The 20487-nt window shown below is 46.8% G+C and overlaps 1 protein-coding gene and 1 long non-coding RNA gene across 3 annotated transcripts in view; one reads left to right on the top strand and one right to left on the bottom strand.

Annotated features, from left to right (window-relative positions):
• Nucleotides 1-20487, bottom strand: part of CCDC12 (coiled-coil domain containing 12) — a 61992-nt gene that overhangs the window by 38933 nt on the left and 2572 nt on the right. The window lies entirely within an intron of this gene.
• Nucleotides 4112-14518, top strand: LOC139075952 (uncharacterized). Its single transcript, XR_011527011.1, has 2 exons — nucleotides 4112-4243; nucleotides 14406-14518. It is a non-coding gene; the product is annotated as an uncharacterized lncRNA (long non-coding RNA).

The following is a 20487-nucleotide window of genomic DNA, read 5'->3' as shown; positions in this document are numbered from 1 at the left end:
CTGCAGACTTTTAAATAAGCCCCTGGACTCCTCCCAGCTTTTCCCTGAGGAATATCTCAGCCCAGCCAAGTCCCGAATCCATGTGCCTATCCAGTTGCTTCATGTCTTCATTTGAATATTTACAGAGTGTCTCTGAGTCTTGTCAACTGGCAGACAAAAAGGTGACTAAGACATGATTGCTGCCCTCAGGGAGCTCAGGCACAGGTGAAAGGGGAAGCAGACAGGTGAATGGATAGTCACCATACAGCGTGTCCAAAGTGAGCACCGTGACTTCCTAGGGGCTGGGAGAATGCTGAGTGACTAACAGCTGAGAAGAGGAAACCCAAGCTCACCTGCGGGGAGAGCACCTGTCTGGGAAGGAAGCGGAAACACTCCCACAGAGCGGGCAGGGCAGGGGCACAGGGGTGCTGCAGCAACAGGAAGGAGGGGTGTACTGAGCCAAGCCCTGTGTGGGCGGAGAGGGCGGAGACATCCAAGGCACACTGGTGCGGGGGAAGGAGGAGCAGCAGGGGAACGCCTGCCCGATGGGCTACAGACTTTCTCCCACAAGTACTGAGAAGCCAGAAGAAGTTGGAGGACAGGCAGAGGAGCGGCAAACAGCATGATTAGAGTGTCATTTATAAAAAGTATTCAGAAAGGGCCAGAAAGGAAAGGCAAGGGTCACTGGTTAAGGCTACCAAACAAACAAGCTGGATAAAGGTCAAGAGAGACACCTTCTTTCCCCAAGTATGGCAGATGGCAGCTGCCTGAGTCTGTCTGGAAGGACAGCCCCTTCCAGCTGCACGGTGCCATGTAGTGCTTGCAACACTGCCCACATTCCACTCCCGTGCTCACAGGGCCTCTGGCCCCCACAAATACCCTGGGTTAGGTATTATCATCCCAACCAAACAATGAGGGTCAGAACAACTAAGGGACTTCATGGCTCACAGCTAATAAAAGATGGGTCAGCATTTAAACTGAGGTTTTCTGATTACATTATGCTTCCAAAACTCTTTCAAATAAACAGCCCCAAGGCTTGGGTGTGCTTTCTGCACAACAGCCAGAGAAGTGTGACCACGTCCATTCTTACCAAATGAGAGAAGTTACGAAAACCACAAACTGTTAGGGCTGCAAAGGCCTCAGATACTGTCCAGTTCAGGATGAATTATATATCCAGTGGCCTGGGGAACACATTATAAATAGAATATACCAAATCAGAATCTTCCAGGATAAGACCTGGGAATCTAAATGTTCCAAGAGCCTGCCCACTCCTGGGTCATGATTCTACCACATGGCTCAACTGAGGGGCCTGAATCAGACCACATCCCTCCTCTTAGACAGGCTGACCCAGGGGGAGAAGTGACTTGTATGAGGCCACACCAAGCTGCCTGAGGGCCTACTGTGGTCACCAGGGTGGGCTGTGGACACAGAGCAGGCAGGATGAGAAGAAACACAGAGAAATCACTCACACAACGTAAACGTCCTGGGAGCCACAAGAGATCCAGGTAAAGTGTGCAGTGTGGGAAGGGACAGAGCTAGGGCTGGACCTCAGGTCTCTTGACGCCAAGTTGACTGGTCTGTCTACTTTATCATGGTGCCTACTGCCATAGAGGAAGGTGACTGGAACCTGAATTCTGAAGTCATTCTATGGGCCACCCAGTACCTGGGCACCTCCCTTACTTGGGGAGGCTCCACCTTGAGCCTTGGGGAAGGAAGAGCTAGCTGTATACTGTAGAAGCTGGAGTATCCCACACTCACTTTCCCAGCTGGGGGCCTAGCAACACAGACTTCGTGGCAGCTACAAGACTGATCGCAGGGCTGCAGTGGCAGCAGAGCTAGCTGAGGTGTCTAGTACTTGAAGGCAGTAGTGGTTTCCTCACCAAGCCATTTTTCCTGTGACACAGTGGGCTTCTTTCTGGCTGCATACCTCCAAAGGTGGCTCTCCTTTTTTAAACACACACACAAACCAGCCAGAATAGATTTCTGTCGCTTGCAACTAAGAACCCTGGCCACACATCACCATTTATAGCAATAATCTAACAGGAAATATGTGCAATACTTTAAGGGCTCAAAGTTGTCTTAGGTTCCCCAGCTCATCCGATCCACAGGGAAACCCTTGGTGCAAGCAGTGCAAAGGTTCTGACGCCTACTTTGCAAATGGAGAAGCAGGGTTCAGGATGTAAAGTGTTCTGTGGACTTGGTCCCAGCATCCCCCTAAGTCCATCACAAAGGCCAATTACTGAAGCAAGCAAGCCAAGGCACTCACCTCACCTGGGGTCCATCTTCCCATTCCTCTGTCCCAACATGGAGCTGAGTAGGAAATGTACAGGGCCCCAACATTGGCACCCAAGTTTGAAAAGCAAATTCTTTATAAGTCAATTCCCAGACAAGCCAGAGGTTTACAGAGCAACAAAGTGTGCTGAAGCTCCTAGGAGACTAGAAGCTATTTTAGCCTCTGATCACCTGCTTCTCAGAGCGTCACAGACCGAGGAGAAGTAAAGGTAAGACACTTGTCTCCTCTCTGGTGTGATCTACAAGTGATAAAATCCTAATTAAAACCAAATTTAAACTACAAGTCAGAACTGGCACATTTATTTGTGGGGAAAAATATTGCTTAAACAAGGCCTTTTGATCGTCACCTACACATATTTCCTTCAGAAGCAGAGCGTATTTTTTTAACCAGGTGCTGGGCTGAAAGGCTGAGAGGGCAGAACCACACAAGGAAGCAACCCCCTGCGCTGACAAGGCTTGCTGCAGCCCTTGGGCGAGTTCTTCAGTTTCTCAGAGCTGCATGTCCCTCAACTGCAGAGGGGTGTTAAACGAGGGAGCAGATGTGATGTGATAAGCTCTGTGCGCTGTGGCTGGCACTGAGTAAGTTCCTGATCAATAGGTAACAACCATGGTGATGATGACAGCAGAGCCCAATGCTCTCGTCAGCACCTTCAGCATGCGGCCTGTGAAATTCCTCCCTCCAGGTGATGCCCATTCTCCCCACTCCACTGCCAAAAAGAGTCACATAACAGATCCCCGAAGCATGCCTCTTCCCTTCCCTCGGTTCTCCCAGAGCAGCCACCACTGCCATCCAGAGGAATACCCAGCCCTTGCCCTTGAGCTCTTTAGACAGGAGAGCCTACACGCATGTAGTGAACATGAGTGTAAGTCAGAAAAGCCAGCCACAGTACGCGGGGCAACTGAGGGAGCTTTCACAGATGGTCTTCCCAAATGCACACCACCTCCATACCTGCCTGTTCTGCTCCTGCCCCTCCTCTTCTTCCATGCCTCCAAACACCTATCACCCCTCCAGGCCCTCTCTAGTCAATCTCTCCTCAAGGTTTTCTCAGCGCCTCTGTCAGGTGATCTCTACCTTGCAAGTTTTGCAGCCTGGGGCACAGAGCCCAGATGGGGACACAACCCATAAGCCAACCAGTGAGATAAAGCAGGGTAAGTGGGCTCAGAAGCTCCCTCCTCTATGCAGCCTACTGTGTGAAGTGTCACCTCCTACTCCCTTGCGGCAAGCCCTCCCTCCAGGACACTCACAGCTCTTGGACACCCCTCCACAGTGTACAGCAGTACACTCTATTATAACTGGTGGCACACGTGTCAAAATCCCCACAGGGCCCCAACCTGCCCTTGCTTGAGGCAAGGACCAGCCTCACTGACCTCAGTCCCCAAGCCCTTCACAGGGCCTGGCACACAGCAGGCACTCCACAATAAGAGTAACGACAGTCGGGTACACAAGAAAGGAAGGGTAACTTATTTCTCACCCCAAAGAGGCTAGCACTCACTCCCACTGCCTAAGTAGACCGACCCTGCCTGATTATGGACTCCTGGACCCAGGGCAGGAAAGTTCTGCTCTCACCCGATGACTTCCTCTCCCAGGCATCAAACTACAATGCAAAACATCTAGTAGTACCCTGCCCTGGTCACAATGGGGGCAGGGGGAGCGCTGTCCTTGAAAGGACAAACGTTTTCTGCTCCAGCCACTCACATTTTCTCTAGACAGAGCAGCTCTTTACAGCCTTGAATCAAAACAGTCTTGGAGTGTGGATTTTGCTCCCCACAGGGCGTCGTTACCACAGCAACTGTTTTTCCTCTTGGAATTCTTTCAAGGGCACAAGCTGTTGCTTCCCTCCAAAACAAACCAGGGAGATGCCAGAGCACCAGGGAATAAGGGACGGGCCCTGAAGGAAGCAGGGCCAGACATGAGCAGCCACATCAAGCTTTGCCGTGGCATCTCCCAGATCTCTGCAACAGCTTAGAAATGGTGAGTCTGAGTCCCTCCAGGTTGCTGTGTGTGTGTGTGTGGCGGGGGGTGTTGAGGGTATGGGGCGGTTGTGAGTATGGGGGTGGTGCTTGTGAGGAGGTTGGGTGTATGTGAGTGTGCATTTTTGGGAGGTGTGGGATGTGTGTAGGTGTGGATTGTGGGTACTGGAGGCTAGGGTGAATAGGGAGTGCGTGTGGTCTGGGGGTGCTGTTTGGGGTATGTGGGGGAAATGTGTAAGAAGGCAGCTGGGGAAGTGTGAGGAGGTATGAGGTGCATGGTATGCACTGTACGTAGGGGAATGGGTGGGGGGTTCTGTGTGTGTTGGAGGTATGTGCGGGGGGTGGGCTGTGGGGAAGTATGTGGGTTTGGGTTGCAGGGGAGGTGCTTCTCAGTATCCCAAGATGAAGCATAGGACACATCCTCCCCTGAAACAAGAACACAAAATGCACTTCAATCCTGTATTACAATTCTTAGTACTACAGATCAACCATATCCAGGTCTAAATGTCTGCAGGGGTCAATTTAAAACATACAGCCCAAATCTGAAACAAACAACCTAGAAGCAAGTCTGTGAGGCAACTCATATTTCTAGTCAAAACACCCTGGTCAATTGGTCCAGAGCATGGAAAGAGCCTGGATGGCAGGTCCAGGCAGCTTTGGGGGGCCTGGCTTGGTGGGTCCCTGTCCTCCCTGCAAGTCACCGGTAAGCCCTCCTCTGGTATAAGGGGCTCAGAGTCATGGGATAGGCAGTGCAGGGCCACTGCCACAGGGAACCCAGGAAATGTCTCAATGCTTTGTTAAAATAAGTTTAAGAGATGTTCCTGCCTACAAGGAGCTGGCATGAACTGGGACTTAGTAACATTCAAAAAAATTAGCTACTACTACTACTATTATAACTATAATTATCACCAAGATGTTGTGGGAGGTCAGCATCATTATCAAGGACACTGCATACCAACCATTCACAAGAAAATCATCTTCTTTCTAAAAACCAAATGCCAAATAATAAATAGTGCTGAGTCATTGCTATCCTTACTGGGGCGGGGGTGGGGGGTGAGGTGGGTAGATCTTAATCCCTACCTCATACCATACAAAAACAAATAAATTCCAGATGGATTGGAGATCTAAAGGTAAAAGGTAAAACAATAAAACCTCTAGAATATAACATAAGAGCATACCATCCTGGGGTCGGCCTGGTGGTGCAGTGGTTAAGTTCGCACGTTCTGCTTCTCAGCAGCTCGGGGTTCGCTGGTTCGGATCCCGGGTGCGGACATGGCAAAAGCCTTGCTGTGGTAGGCATCCCATGTATAAAGTAGAGGAAGATGGGCACGATGTTAGCTCAGGGCCAGGCTTCCTCAGCAAAAAAGAGGAGGACTGGCAGTAGTTAGCTCAGGGCTAATCTTCCTCAAAAAAAAAAAAAAGAGCATACCATCCTGACCTAGGAGTATGCAACTATTTCCGTAAACAGGCCACATAAGGTATTAGGGAATAAATGATAAAACTGGACTACATTAAAATTAAGAACTTCTGTTCATCAAAGAGTGCAGTAAAAGCATGAAAAGTCAAGGCCCAGAGGGGGAGAAAAAGACAGTCATAAAACATATACAGAACAAAGGATTCATCCAGGATCCGAATAAAGAACTCCTAGAAATCAACAGGAAAAAGTGTCAGGCAACCTAATAAAAAAGGGGAGGGGCAAAAGACCAGAATAGGTACTTCACATAAACATATAAAAAGATACTCAGCTTCCTTAGTTAGGAAGAAAATGCAGATTTAAACCACAAAAGTATACCACTACACCTCCACCAACATGGCTAACATGAAAAAGACTAACCATCCCAAATGATGGAGGAGAACTCTCATACGCTGCTGGTGTGAGTGTAAAATGGTACAGTCATTTTGGAAAACTGGCAGTATAACCCTATGTGTACCCCATGACCTAGCAATTCTACCTCTAGGCATATGCCCAGCAGATATATGTACATATGTTCACCAAGACATGCACAGGATTGGGAATAGCAACACAATCCATAATAGCTCCAGCCTGAAAATCGAGAGTGGAACGGATAAAATGTGGTATATTCAAACAATGGAATACGGTACAGCAACAAGAATGAATTAATGCCACAGCTAACCACTCACAAACATAATGAGAAATATAATAAGCCAGATACAAGAGGATGTACTGTATGATTCCATTTATATAAGGTTCAAAAGAACCTTGTAAGAAAAGCCAACCTATGGTGTTAGCAGTCCAGAGTGGCTACCCCTGGGGTGCACCTGAGCAGGGAGGAGAATGGTGATTCTGGGATGCTACCATGCTTCTTGATCTGAGTGACTGATCAAATGGATGTGTTCACTTAATACAAAATTACTGAGCTGATTTGTGTACATACTTCAATTAAAAGGTTTTTTAAGATTTTTGGGTTTTTTTTTTGAGGAAGATTAGCCCTAAGCTAACATCTGCTGCCAATCCTCCTCTTTTTGCTGAGGAAGACTGGCTCTGAGCTAACATCCGTGACCCTCTTCCTCTGCTTTATATGTGGGATGCCTATCACAGCATGGCTTGCCAAGCAGTGCCACGTCTGCACCTGGGATCCGAACCAGCGAATCCTGGGCCGCCAAAGCGGAACGTGCACATTTAACCGCTGCGCCACCAGGCCAGCCCCTAAAAAGATTTTTTAATACTTCTAAGGAGTTTCTAAAAACAAAAAACTTAAGCCCATTTAGAAACCAAAAATAAATCATTAAAATCTAAAGAGAGGACTAATTCTGTCTAGAGGACTTAAAGAAATAAGTCCTCCAAAGAGAGTAATATCTCGGGGCCCCCAAGCACACCCAGAAGGCAGCTACTTGGCCTCCAAGAGGGAAGCACACCCACCCACTCATGGCCTCCTGGCTCTAGGAGACAGGTGAAAACAACTGAAGGATTCACCATCAAGGTCACACAGATTCTTCTGTTGCAAAAGCTAACAGAAAGATAAAAAAACCAACCTGAATTTCAAGATTCCTTTGCTTTCCAATTCCCTGTCCCCCATCAGTTAGGCCTTGAGAACACCCAGTTATATCTTGTGATGCTATAGAAGTCACCCAAAGGGGAAAGTGAGGCCCAAACAACTGTGTCAGTGGTGGAGCAAGAAAGAGGGACCTTGTCTGTGGCTCCCTGTCCAGAACTCCTTCCACTACATGAGGCTACCTCAGCCACTACAGGTGAGCTAAACAGTGAAGGATCCAGAACGGCCAAGCATCTTCCTCAAGAAGCCCCACTCTCCAAGGGAAACTTCGAAAGAGGGTCACCCCTTGCCCATGCCAGTAGCTTCTTCCCAGGATGTCAGACCAAGCCAAGACAAAGTCTCATTCTCTTCCCCGCAGCCCCCTGCAGAGCCCTTCCCTGCACAGCTCCAAGGGGGAGCCAGCACCAATTCCAGCCCACAGGGAGAGCACCACGGAACTCGGCCATGAGGTGGTGGGCTCCCCAGGACCCATCTCCAGCGGGGAGATCAGGGTCAGAGGATCAGGGGGTAGGCCCTGTGTGACTTTGCACAGTCCCTTGCCTTCTTTGGGTCCCAGCTGTCACATCTGTAAAATCCAGGGCACCTCACTAGGGGTAAGACAAGAGTATAGCAGAAAGAATAAATGCGCACATCACACTTCCTATTTCTCAACTCTCTCTGCACACACCGTCTCACTTCATCTTTACCCTGGGAGGCAGGGGTTACTGCAGCCCATCTTCCAGCTGAAGAGGCATAAGCTCAGGGACATGAAGAGACTTATCTAACTATCTGTCCCAGAGTTAGCAGAGTGGCATAACAAGGCGGCAAAAGCAACCTGTCCAGGGAACCCCCAGCGCAGAGAACCATGACTACGGCAGCATTCAGCTCATGTGGGAGCCACCCTCAGGACCTGCCACCGAGCAAAGCCACAAGAGCACTACCTCAACCTGGTGCTACCTCTCCTCAGGGGAGCAGTGGGTCTCACAGCTAGGGTCCGGTGAGGCGTTAAAGCAGTGGAAAAGAGGCCCAATTCACAGTGAGGCTGTCGCCACCAAGCTGTATCCCAATCTGGCTGGCCTGAACCCCACTGGCACCTCACCTCCCACACACTTTCGTGAAAGAGCTGGACTAAGCTTGCCTACCACCGTGTCCTGCCCAAACCCATTCCAGTCCTCACCAGGCTTCTCTCAGCCCCACTGCCTCGCCTCCCCCCGGCCCCCCCCCTCCCAGTTTCCTCTGCCGATTCCTCCTAAATTCCTAAATGCCCTCAGGCTGAGCCTCAAAGCACAGAGTGTCCGTGTCCTTCCCCGTCCATCCCTCTGTGTCCCCCCCATCCCCCCTACCCCCTGTCCTCTGTCTGCTGTGGAAGCTCTGTACCTGGAGTGGCCTCATCTTAGATGTCTATCAGTCATCTCGGGCTTACTGTGGCCCAACCCAGACTCCTGATTTTCCCTTCAAAACCACTCTCCCCTGCTCTTCTCATTTCAGGAACAGGCACAATCACTCATTCCCACAGCCCATCTGTCAGGATGTCCTGTAACCCTCTTTGAGTGCCACTGCCTCACACCTGGGCTGATGCACCAGCCTCCTACCTCCACACAGGCAGGGCAGGGCACCCATGCTCAGGCCTCCTCCAATGGCTCCCATCTCCCTTAGAGTGAGGTCCAGCCTCTGTGGCCCTAGCCTCCCAGGCCTTCTCTACTCTCAATCCCACCTCACCCTCCAACCCTTTACTCTACTCCTGCCCCGCAAACAAGCCAAGCTAGTTCTCTGCTTAGCTTGGAATGCTCTTCCCTAGATCTTGGCATCCCACTTCCCCCACCTCCATCCCCCTCACACCTTTCCCCTCAAAGCTCCCACTGCCAGAGGTCTTCCCATCCCAGAGCAGCGGCACAGTCCCTCCCCCAGCAGCCCCCCCCACCCCCCGCAACAAGTTCCCAACTTTATCTTCCCTGTTTACATGTATAGTGTCTACCTACCCTTCCCATGGAAGTCCCTTGAGGCAGGGAGGCAGTCTCCTTCACAGCTGCATCTCCAGGGCCTGGCACACAGCTGGTGCTCAATAAATACACGTGTGGTGGCTGGCTGCACAGTTCCTGCAGTGAGGATGGGCCGCCAATGCTCCAGGGAAAGGAGGTGTTCTACTTCCAATGCGGAGAATGTTGAGGGAGTAATCAGAGATTTCCAGGAAGATGAATCATCTGGGGGCTTTAAAAATGCTTGCATTTCTAGGCTCTACATCAAGATCCTGACAGGAGGTCTAGGTCTAGGGCGGGACCAGAGAAGAGACTGCAAATTGTCTCCCCAGGTGATTCTCAAGCACAGGTAGGTAGGTCTGAGATCCTCTGCCCGATCCGATGTCTTTATTTCACACATGAATGAGTCAAGGCCCTCAGAGGGATGACTCAATCCAAAATTTCAACACTGGCTCCTCAACAGGTGTCTGTGCTGGAAGCCCCAAACCTCCACCCACAGGTTCCCCTCTCACTGGCTCCGAGATCTCCAGGTCTGAGCAGGGCTGAGAAAGAGAAGGTCAGTCCTCAGGAAGAATGGAGATTACACACTCCATCTTGGCTGTGGCTCTGCAAACTCACTTTCTCAATAATCTAACACGTTGCACTAAAAACGAATTCTACCTTCAAAGAATTAGGGCTAGGCTGAGTAAAGCTGGGGACCAGGAGGATGCCCTCTTTGCTTCCAATGAAAAGAGGGCCAGCTCCACCCATGATCACCCAGCAGAGAGGGCTGGAGGACCACCTGGACTTCCCCACTTCCGAGAGGGCAGGTGAGAAAGAACAGACATCCCCGTTTATAAAAGGCCTGCGTGCAAGACCTCAAGATCGACATTTCACAGACATCTTTTCTGTTCTCCCAGCCACTGATGAGGTCAGAAGCTGTCTTGATTTTACAGACCAGGATACACAGGGAGGCTCAGAGCTGTAAAGATCTGCTCCAGGTCCTACAGATACGATGAATGGAGCTGAGATGTAAACCAGATGTGCTTGTCTCCAAAGCCTATGCTCTCCACTCTGCCTCACGGCTCCCAACAGGCATCCTAATGGCAATTTGTGTGTGTGACGGGAAGGAGATCCCTTTCTGGGGGCTGCTTGCTCCCCAGTACCTGGGGATGGGGAGTAGAGAAGGATATAGGCCAGGGCTTAAGGGTCCATGTAGGGCTGGCAACATCCCAAAGCATCCCTGTAAGTGGTCCCTTCAGCCCCAGGTTTCCTAGTCTATTAAATACGGATAAACCAACACCTACCCCAAAGGACTGCTTCAGAGATTGAACAAGTAGTGTGATTCCCATCACAAATTGCCATGTAAATGTTATGACTGCCAACCTGCAAAAGGTTGTCAACACAGGACCTCCTCAGCTCACTTTGTGACCAGGCTGTTAGGCACAGGGATGTGGCCACACGAGGTCGAGGTCACAGACAACTTCCTGAGGCTTGAGGAGGCCATGGACAAATCTGACTTCTCACCCAGCACACTGAGCTCTTCTTCACTGCCCTCCCTTTGCCCCCTAACACTTGCTAGCCCCTCCCTCCAGTTCCTTCTTCCACTCTCACCCCATATTGGCCAAGGACTATCCCTGGTGCACCGAAGTCAGAAAGTATCAAGTGCTCCCCTTTCCCTTGGCACTGCTCCCACCCTCCACACTGCAAATTTCTTGAGTGCGTAGATCACAACTATACCACTCTGAATTGTCAGCATTTAACTCCACTGGGTGCACACACAGAAGGCCAGGAATAAGCATCTGCTGGAGACACTGGCCATGAAGACTAACAGCTTCAAAGCCCCCTGCCCCACCTCTAGGCTCCCCAAGGCTCATCTGATGGTCATCTGGGTTTCTACCTACTCTCTCCCTTGTAGCTCTCAATAAAAGGGAGTTTAGGTAGAGACGTGATCCTTGTAAGTTGGAATAGAGGGAGCAAGTCCTCCAGAGATGCACTGTCCAATAAGGCAAACATTAAGTCACGGGGGCTGTTTAAATATAAATTAATTAACATGAAATAAAATTAAAATGTCATGTTAACCACATTTCAAGGGCTCAAGAGCCACATGTGGCTCGTGGCTATGGTACTGAACAGCACAGAGTATATATAGAACACTGCCATTGTCGCAAGAGCAGTGCTTCTCTAGTCTCTAGGGCTAGGTGAAAAACAGGAACTGCTGCTGAACCTGCAAGCTGACAGCCAGACCTTGGCCCTGAGGGGTTGGCCAGCGGGGCAGCCAATCTCCCTCTGCCTCAGGGCAGAAAGAGACAGCCTAGTCCAGACCAAATGCTCTGGAAAGCAAACAGCCAAGGGCAAGTGTTTAGGCCAAGTTAATTACCTTTAGGAGCCACATGTGGCCACCGAGGAAGAGGTCAGAGGAGGACAAAGTGACCTCACACTGCCCTGCTGGACAGCACAAAGGGAGATGCCACAGAGCTTCATCTACACAGCCTTGAACTGTTCACCTACTCACCCAGCTTCAAACTTCTGGATGAGCATCAAGAAACGAGGTTCAAATACAATACAGAAAAGTGTGCCTGGGCTGGCTGCCCTCCCAGCTGGAAGCCCTGGCTCCTGCAGAACTTGGCCACTGAAGCAACCAGCAGCACTTTCAAACCTCACCTCTGCCCCAGTTACCGCCAACTGCTTGCTGACAAACCCTATGGAGCATCCCCCACTGTCCCCTGTGTCCCTGAATGTTCCCACCTCTGAACTGCTCCCTTGGAAAACTCCTTTCCAGCTCCCTCAATACTCCCCTTCCCAGTCCCATCCTCCACAGCTCAGCTCAAGTTCCACTCTGCCTTCCCATGAAGCGTCTCCAGACTCCACTTGGCTTTCCCAGGAAATGAACCCCAGCAGTAGAGACTACTATTGTATGTAGTCCTTCCACCTGTCAACCTAGGCTGGCTGACCTCCAGGATGCTGCTCTGGGCAGTGCTGCACTCTGTATAGAATCCCCTGCCCACAGGGGGTCTTGCATGGGCTGGAATCCGGGAAAGTCACTTATGCTCCATGACCTTGGGCACCCCAGCACCTCTTGCTTTGCCCCCTCACAAATCAGTCACGTCAGGTGGGTTAACAACAAAGTGCTTTATAAGAACACCAAGCTGCACGACTACGACAGAGCTTTACTGCTGAATAATCTATGGAAACCTTGTGACTCTAATTTTGCCTTCATCTGTCGCAATCTCAGGACTAATGCCTCCATAATATCACCAAGTTATGAGCTGATGTTCTGGTGGGGGATAGTGGGGAGAAGATAACACCATGAGGGAAATCAACCCCATGCCGAAATCCTGCTGTCTCCAGCAGAACCATGCACACAGTAAGGATCAAGGAAGGACCTGCCACTGACTGCTAGGGGACCAGCAAGGAGCCATCCCCATGGGGCAAAGCAGGCACTCTCCATCAGCAGGGGTCGGCTGAGAACGGACTCGACGCTGGAGTCCGTCCTACAGGAACTCATCCTCACATCAGAGGACTGAACCAAAAGTGTGGAGCCACTTCCCCACTGAGGGAAGAGACTCCTTGCTTCCTATTGCAGGCAGGCCATACTTCCTCCCCAGCCTCACCACTCACAGATCCCACAAGAAATGACTGTGGGCTGGAAAATTAACTCAAACTTTAGACCCCTGACTGTCTTCCTCCCAGGCATTTACCCTAATAGAAATGTCACTCAAGAACTGTGGAGATTAAATATGACATTAAAAGCACAAGCAACAAAAGGAAAAACAGATAATAGAGAATTTTCACTTCATCAAAATTTAAAAACTTTTGTGCATCAAAGGACACCACCAAGACAGTGAAAGGACAACCCAGAGAATGAGAGAAAATATTTGCAAACGTCGTATCTGATAACAGTTTAATATCCAGAATATATAAAAACCTCAACAACAGAAAGACAGATAACCTGATGAAAAAATGGGCAAAGGACATGAATAGATATTTCTCCAAAGAACTCATACACGTGGAAAATTAGCATATGAAAAGATGCTCAAGTGCACTAATCATTAGGGAAATGCACACCAAAATCACAGTGAGATACCACTTCACACCTACTAGGTTAGCTATAATTTTTTTTCAAAAAAGGAAAATAACAAGTGTTGGTAAGGATGCAGAGGAATTGGAACCCTCAGGCACTGCTGGTAGGAATATAAAATGGTACTGCTGCTGTGGCATACTTTGGCAGTTCCTTAAAAAGTTAAACACAGAATTACTATATGACCCATTAATTCCACTCCTTAGGTATATACCCAAAAGAACTGAAAACAGGGACTCAAGCAGATATTTATACACTAATAAGTACACCAATGCTACACCAATAGCAGTATTAGTCACAATAGCCAAAAGGTGTCCATCAACAAATGAATGGATAAACAAAATGTGGTATATACATTCAACGGAATATTATTCAGCCTTAAAAAAGGAATGAAATTATTCCATGCTAGAATATGGAAGAACCTTGAAAATTTATGCTTATGCTAAGTGAAATAAACCAAATACAAAAGGACAAATATCCTAAGATCCCACTTATATGAGATATTTAGAATAGGCAAATTCTTTGAGACAGAAAGTAGATTACAAGTTACAAGGGGCTGGGGTAAGAGAAGAATGGGGAGTAATTGCTCAGTGGATATGACTTTCTGTTTGGGGTGATGAAAAATTTCTGTAAATAGTAGTGATGGCTGCACAACATTGTGAATACACTTAGTGCCACTGAAAAATGGTTAAATGGCAAGTTACCATAATAAAAATAAACACACACACTTACACACACATAAAACGAACTATGGCAAATAAGGCTACACTCATCCTTGTCAGCGGGAAGGAAGGCCAGAATGAGGATCCAGAGAGGATTAAGGCATGTACCTATGGGCAGCTTGGACTTGGGGCTATACTCTTTTCCACTGTTGTTTTTCTGACCAGGTAATTCACAAAACCTAAAAGCTATCAGAATGTATATAGCAAAGTTTCTCAACCCACCCCTACTCTGCATCTGGGCAAACAGGACAAGTCAGTGCGTAAAGAGTCACCACCTGTTCTCACGGTCCCTCCTAACCCTAACCCTCACCTGCGATACCTCCTAGTTAGGGGGCCTTGGGCAAACCACGTCACATTTATTGGCCTCAGTGCTTCCACCTATAAATTAACTCTCCTCCTTCCTTCTTTTCAGGGTTGTCATCAAGAACAGACAAGTCAGGCAGTTGGTATCATTAGCCATGTGAAATCTGAAAATACTGTTGTCTTTAATAAAGAAAATTAAACTGTCTCTCCAGCTAAATGAAAGCTGCTTGTGGTAGACACTTCTGTCTGCTTTGTTCACTCACTGCTGTACCTTCAGTGCCTGAATGGCGCACAGTAGGTACTCAGTAACACATCTGCGGAAGGAATGAATTACCAGATCCAAAAGCCCATTTTGAACCAACCCAAACAACACTTCATCACCTGCCACTGTTCTTCCATTCACACCATAGCTTGGAAACTGAAGAGTCAACAGAAAATTCCAACTTCCCCTTTCTACGCTGGAAAAGGACAAGACAGAGTGGAAAAATCAGGAGCTCCTGGATAGTAAAGGCACGCCAGCAAAAGAAAAAGCTTCCAGTGGAGTCAAGAATGTGACTTCACAATAACTCTTGTTTCTTAAAAAGGATGCAAGGAAACTCCAAAGGCCAGTGAGCTCTCAATTCCAAGACAGAAGCCACGTGATTTCCCAATGCACATTTTTCATAAATGAGTTCACAGCCAAGGGCTTTCTGAAGCCAGAACTGTCAAGATTAAACTCAATTAAAATAGCAATCAGTATGGCAACAAATTGGGTAATGTCGATGAAATGGACAAATTCCTAGAAACACACAATGTACCTAAACTGACTCATAAAGAAATAAAAAATCTGAACAGACCTATAACTAATAAGGAGACTGCATAAGTAATCAAATACCTCCTGACAAAGAAAAGCCCAAGGCCAGATGGCCTCACTGAGGAATTCTACCAAACATTTACAGAAGAATTAACATCAGTCCTTCTCAAACTCTTCCAAAAAAATTGAAGAGGAGGGAATACTTCCTAACACATTTTATGAGATCAGCATTACCCTGATTCCAAAGCTGTAAAAATTTATAAAGGAAACCTTGACTAAATTTTAGTCCAGAAAGCCTGTATGGGAAGCTCTCACACTCTATCACACATGGTCAATTACTCCCAACAGGAAGAGGCACAGGCTTGCATCTCCAACCGGAAGGTGTTTACTTCTTTACTACCCAGCGGGAGAAAGGAAGATTTCTGTCCTTGCCCAGCAATAGCCCAGCCAATGAGAGACTGTAGCAAGCCAGCCAACGAGAAGCCTCTGCACTTTGGTTTCCCAGTTTCCTCCTATGGAGATTTTGCTTACTGTAGCCCCTCCCAACTCCCCCTTTTCCACTATAAAAGCAAGCCCCTTCCTTTGTTTCACTGGCTTTAACTATGGTCCACCACAGCCTGCATTTCCTCTGGCTATTCCCAAATAAACTCATTTTGCAGGTAAAACAATTGGCCAATTTACTTTTTAAGTCGACAAAGCCAAAGACACTACAAGAAAAGAAAACTACAGACCCATATCCCTCATGAATACTGATACAAAAATCCTCAACAAAATACTAGCCAACTGAATTCAGTCACATATTAAAAGGATCATTCCTTTATTCCATTATTCCACCATGACCAAGTGGAATTTGTTCCTGGGATACAAAGATGGTTTAACATACAAAAATCAATCAATGAGGGGGCTGGCCCCATGGCCGAGTCGTTAAGTTCATGTGCTCCACTTCAGCAGCCCAAGGTTTCACCGGTTCAGATCCTGGGCACAGACACGGCACAGCTCATCAGGCCATGCTGAGGTGGTGTCCCACATGCCACAACTAGAAGGACCCACAACTAAAATATACAACTATGTAATGGGGGGGTGGGGAGAAAAAGCAATTCAAAAAAAAAGAAGATTGGCAACACTTGTTAGCTCAGGTGCCAATCTTTAAAAAAAGATCAATCAACGTAATAAAATAATAGAATGAAGGAAAAAGAAGAAAAAACACATGATCATCTCAATTGAAGAAAAAGCATTTGACAAAATTCAAGTCCTTTTCATGATAAAAACAGTTAACAAGCTAAGAATAAAAGGAAACTTCTTTAACATGGTAAAGGCCATATTTGATAAACCCACAGAGAACATCACACTCAATGGTGAAAGACTGAAAGCCTTTCCCCTAAGATCAGGAACAAAACGACGATGCCTGCTTTCACTTCATTCAACGTGGTACTGAAAGTTCTAGCCAGAGCAATTAGGCAAGAAAAAGAAAGAAAAAGCATCCAAAATGGAATAGAAGAAGTAAAATTATCTCTGTCCAAGACGGCATGATCTTATATGCAGAAAATCCTAAAGAGTCCACAAAAAAACTGTTAGAAGAAACAAATTTGGCAAAGTTCCAGGATACAAAATCAACAGACAAAAATCATTTACATTTCTATACACTAGCAGTGAACAATCTGAAAAGGAAATTAAGAAAATAATCTCATTTACAGCAGCACCAAAAAGAATAAAATACAAATAAATTTAACAAAGGAGGCTAAAGACTTGTACAATTTTAACCAAGGAGACTAACAGCTTATACAAGAGAACGTCACTGAAAGAAATTAATGACTTAAATAAATGGTAATACATCTCACACTCATAGACTGGAAAACTTCATTTATTAGGATGTCAATATTCAAAATGATCTACAGATTCAATGCAACCTCTATCAAAATCTCAATCATATTTTTTGCACAAATAGAAAAATCCTAAAATTCATATGGATTCTCAAGGGATCTCGAACAGCCAAAATGATCTTGAAAGAGAAGTAAGTTGGAGGATTCATACTTCCTGATTTCAAAACTTACTACAAAGCTACAGTAATCAAAATGATGTGGTACTGGCCTAAGGACAGACATATAAGACCAATGGAATAGAAGAGAGCCGAGAAATAAACCTATGGTCACACAATTTTTCAACAAGGGTGCCAAGACTATTCAATAGGGAAAGGACAGTCTTTTCAACAAATGATACTGGGAAAGCTGGACATTTACATGCAAAAGAACGTATTAGACCCTTACATTATACCATATACAAAAATCAACTCAGAATGAATCAAAGACCTAAATGTAAGAGCTAAAACTATAAAACTTTGGGGCCGGCCCCGAGGCTGAGTGGTTAAGTTCACATGCTCCGCTGCTGTGGTCCAGGGTTTCACTGGTTCGAATCCTGGGTGCGGACATGGCACTACTCATTAGGCCATGCTGAGGCGGCATCCCACATGTCACAACTAGAAGGAACCACAACTAAAAATATACAACTATGTACCGGGGGGCTTTGAGAGAAAAAGGAAAAATAAAACCTTAAAAGAAAAAAAACTATAAAACTCTTAGGAGAAAATATAGGAGAAAAGCTTCATGATCTTGGATTTGACAATGGTTCACTCAAAAGCAGGATCAACAAAAGAAAACACAGATAAATTGGACTTCATCAAAATTAAAAACTTTGTGCAAAGGACATTATCAGGAAAGTGAAAGGACAATCTTGGGAATGGGAGAAAATATCTGCAAACCACATATCTGACAAGGGATTAATATCCACAATATATTAAGAACTCCTACAACTCAACAACAAAAAATCCAATTAAAAAATGTGTAAAGGACCTGAGCAGGCATTTCTCCAAAGAAAATACACAAATTGCCATAAGGCACATGAGAAGATCCTCAACATCACTAATCATTAGGGAAATGCAAATCAAAACCACAATTTGATATCATTTCACACCCATTAGGATGGCTATAATCAACAGAACAGAAAATGACAAGCAGTGACAAAGATATGAAGAAACTGGAATCCCTGTGCACTGCTGCTAGGAATGCCAAATGATGGGGCTGCTATGGAAAACAGTATGGCAGTTCCTTAAAAAGTTAAACATAGAATTACTATATGATTAAAAAATTCCACTTCTGGGTGGTATATACCCCAACGAATTGAAAACAGGGACTCAAACAGATATTTGTATATTTGTTACTCACAAGAGCCAAAGGCTAGAAACAACCCAAGATGAGTGAATCAACAAAAGGTAGTATACATACAATGAAATATTATTCAGGGGCTAGGCCCGTGGCCGAGTGGTTAAGTTCGTGCGCTCCGCTGCAGGCAGCCCAATGTTTCATTGGTTCGAATCCTGGGTGCGGACATGGCACTGCTCATCAAACCATGCTGAGGCAGCGTCCCACATGCCACAACTAGAAGGCCCCACAACGAAGAATATACAACTATGTACCGGGGGGCTTTGGGGAGAAAAAGGGAAAAAAAAATAACATCTTAAAAAAAATATATTATTCAGACTTTAAAAAGAATGAAATTGTGACACATGCTACTTCACAGATGAACCTTGAAGACGTTATGCTGAGTGAAATAAGCCAGTCATAGAAGGACAAATACTGTATGATTCTACTTACAAGAGAAACTTAAAATAGTCAAATTCACAAAGTGCCAGGGGCTGGCATGAGAGGGGAATGGGCAATTATTGTTTAATGGGTACAGAGTTTCCATTGAGGATGACAAAAAAGTTCTGGAAAGAGATAGTGGTATAGTTACAAAACATTGTGAATGTACTTAATGTCACTGAACTGTACACTTAAAATAGTAAATTTTGTTACGTGTATTCTACAATTAAAAAAAAGTAAAGAAAAAATAACAATCAGACCATATTTTCAGCCCATTGAGAGAATCCCTCTTTAAAGGCCAGTTCTCCTGTTGGTCTCGGGCATCCTTCCCATGGAAATGGGCCCTGAGGATGTGATCTTTGTATGTCTCCATTCCAACCTCAAACCCAGTACCAATAATGTAAACCCTAAGCTGAGCTCTAAATCTAGACCAACAGCACAGGTCGACCAGCCGCTGTTTGAGAGGCTGAGGCTTGAGCTTCCTTAGGCCAGTTTGCAGGGATAACTGTCTGACAGGCTGACAAGCTGCCAGCAAAAGCAGAAGCCAATCTGGCCAGCTTTCACTCTCTATTACTTCCCCTTTCTCTTTCCCACAGGACACTAGACAGCCACCCAAAAAAAGAAACAGGGGCCAGACTGATCAGCCTGATTTTTTAAAGTTCGAAAGTGAGTCCCTGTTTCCTCTCATCCGTCACAGGTCTAGATATTTAATATCCTTTGTATTTTGTAGAGTTGAGAACAGAGTCTTCGCCCATCCAACAACAGCAGAACCAACAACCCCTCTGTAGTCTTTAGGGCCCTTTCATACAGATTATCCTCTTTGCTCTCAACAGAACCCAGTGAGAATGAACGAGCAAGGGTTGTTATCCTCTGCAGACATGAAGAACCCGGGGCTCAGAGAGATGAAGCAATCTGTCCCAAGTCCCACAGCCCCAAGTGACAGGGCCAGGGTTTGCACATAGGTAATGAACCTCAGTTCTCCTTCCTCTCGATTACTTTGGAAAGATGAACAAAGTAGAAATGGAATCAGACCATTTTGGTGTCAAACGACAGCAGGGAAAAATGCTTCGAAGTTTAGCAACTGACAGGAATAGGAGGTCCATCCCCAGAGCAGCAGCCTGGGAAAGAACGAAGCGCCCTCCTCTTTCTCTGAAGCCACCCTGATCTAGAAATGTATCTTTCCTTTTGGATTTTTGTACTGAACCTCCAGCTGGGTGCCCAGGGCACAGTCCTCTGCTGCCTTGCCCAAGGCGCGCAGACAGACAGGGGAGGGTCTGCCACACTCAGGCAATTTCACCAGGGGTGGAAGGCCAGCTCAGTCATGCAGAAGCGGAATGTTCAGCGCGCTCAGAGGCGAACAAATCACACTTAAACCAACGAGCATCTAAAACTGGAAGCGGGGCGGGCCTGGTGGCACGGCGGTTAAGTTCGCACGTTCCGCTTCTCTGCGGCCCGGGGTTCCCCGGTTCGGATCCCAGCTGCGGACATGGCACCCCTTGGCAAGCCATGCTGTGGTAGGCGTCCCACATATAAAGTGGAGGAAGGTGGGCAAGGATGCTAGCTCAGGGCCAGCCTTCCTCAGCAAAAAGTGGAGGATTGGCAGCAGGTGTTAGCTCAGGGCTAATCTTCCTCAAAAAACAAAACCCCAAAAAACAAAACAAAACAAAATAAATAAATAAAACTGGAAGTGGCCCTGGAGACCTACAGAGGAAACACGGAACACGAGCCAAACGGCCTGCAAGGAGCCGACCACTGCCCTACCA

This window comes from Equus przewalskii, chromosome 15 (genome assembly GCF_037783145.1).
Source record: "Equus przewalskii isolate Varuska chromosome 15, EquPr2, whole genome shotgun sequence".
Taxonomy (NCBI): domain Eukaryota; kingdom Metazoa; phylum Chordata; class Mammalia; order Perissodactyla; family Equidae; genus Equus; species Equus przewalskii.
This window is presented reverse-complemented; position numbering and strand designations above follow the sequence as displayed.